The sequence below is a fragment of the Phacochoerus africanus genome, chromosome 4 (genome assembly GCF_016906955.1).
Source record: "Phacochoerus africanus isolate WHEZ1 chromosome 4, ROS_Pafr_v1, whole genome shotgun sequence".
NCBI classification, from domain to species: domain Eukaryota; kingdom Metazoa; phylum Chordata; class Mammalia; order Artiodactyla; family Suidae; genus Phacochoerus; species Phacochoerus africanus.
The window spans coordinates 64,474,197-64,476,186 of record NC_062547.1 but is presented as its reverse complement, the minus strand read 5'-3'; the positions used below and the strand labels follow the sequence as shown (position 1 = coordinate 64,476,186).

The 1,990-nt window shown below is 36.7% G+C and overlaps 1 pseudogene; it reads right to left on the bottom strand.

Annotated features, from left to right (window-relative positions):
• Positions 1-489: 489 nt before the first annotated feature.
• On the bottom strand, positions 490-1,434 carry LOC125124632 (olfactory receptor 7A5-like; annotated as a pseudogene).
• Positions 1,435-1,990: the final 556 nt, after the last annotated feature.

The window sequence follows — 1,990 nt, the reverse complement described above, 5'->3', positions numbered from 1 at the left end:
TGACATGATGTATAGTCAAAAATCTTCATGTAACTTTACAGCCATTTCTCCATATTCAGTGATACAACTAAAATTATTAATGATAATATAAATTGCCCTGGTTGCCATCTGTAAGGTTTTCACATGAGTAACGCAACTCATGACTATTCTTTCAGGAAGACAAGAGAAGATTATTTGAGATGAACATATTTTATTTCAGGAATAATTATTATTCATATATCTAGGATGCCCTATCAAAGGAATGGAACTTAAAAATATTTCTAATAAAAAATTAGGAAATTTCAAAGTAGGGAAAAATACAACTCTTTATATACCAATCTGAAGAGATAGCTTAATAAAGAAGTAGACTGAAATTATGTAGAATAGTTGAATACTTTAAAAAATGAATATGACAAGAAATAAATAGAAGGAGAAAATTTTATTCCAGTATGATCAAAGAATCGCAATTGCTGGTTATATGGCTTTAAGCCATGAAACAGAGGCACTCCTTCACCCACAGAATAATTGGGTTTTTGAATATGGCATCAAATAGAATCTCCTCAGAGCCCTCTTTATGTATTTATTCCTCAGATTATAGACAAAGGGGTTCAGCATTGGCATGACCACAGTGTGCATCACTGAAGCAGTTTTACTTGATTGTGACCTGTGGGTAGAAGCAGGGCTAAGGAGCACTCCTAAGATGGTACAATAAAATAATGAGACAACAAAAAGGTGAGATGCACAGGTGGAAAATGCTTTATACTTCCCCTGAGCTGATGAGATTCCACATATGCAGGTAACTATTTTAAAGTAAGAATAAAGGATGCCAGCAAAAGTACACCCACCCATCAGAAGAGTTGAAAAATACATCACCCTGTTGTTGAGAAATGTGTCAGAACTGGCAAGTTGTACCACCTGATTGAATTCACAGAAAAAGGCAGGGATATCCAAATCTGGACAGAAGGACAATCACAGCATCATTAAGCTGTGTAACAAGGAATACATGGTAGTCAGTGTCCAGGACAGCAGAACCAGCAGTCCACAGAGTCTGGGATTCATGATAACTGAGTAGTGCAGAGGGTGGCAGATGGCCACAAACCTATCATAGGCCATCACACTCAGGAAGAAGTCATCTAATCCTGCAAAAATTATGTAAAAATATATCTTGGTGGTGCAGCCTCCATAGGTTATTCCTCTGCTCTATGTCTGGATGTTCCACAGCATCTTTGGGATGGTGGTGGAGGTGAAACAGATGTCTACAAAGGACAGTTTGGAGAGGAAGAAGTACATGGGTGTGTGGAGGTTGGAGTCTGAGCTGACAGCCAGGATAAAAAGTAGGTTCCCAAACATAGTGATAAGGTACATGAAGAGAAAAATCCCAAATATGAGGGGCTGAAGTTTTGGTTCCTCTGAAAGTGCCAGAAGGAGAAATTTTGCAATTTGTGTATTGTTACCTGGTTCCGGAGTGGAGGTGACTATTGGGGAAAAAAGAAAATAACTGATTTTCACACAAATGGGCATAAGTCACATGGCAGAAACACTTCAATTTATATTTCCTGGCAATAATTTTATTTTAATATTTTAGGTATAATTAAGTTCTCCTTGAGGATATACCACATTACCTCTCTGACTAGGAATTTTGTCCTATTCTCAGTACATTCCCATAGAGTTCATATACTTATAGTTTTAGTGAGAAATTGTTTCATGCATTGAGAAATATATATTGAGTGCCATCCATGTTCCAAGTACAGTTAAGAAATAAATAGTGCTGAAAAACAAATCCCCCCCACACAAGGGTGTTTAAAGCTGATATTCAAATAAAAACATCACATAATATTTCAGAAGGTGACAGAAGCTATGGAAAAAAACAAAATAAGGTATAAAGGAGAGAGTGGTAGGAGGTGTTATTTGTGCTGTTGTTTAGGCAAAGCCTGAAAACAAGGTATTATCAAAAAATCTTTGAGAAAGAGAGAGAAGGATTTAGCATATCAGGTTAAGTATGTGCCTGGCA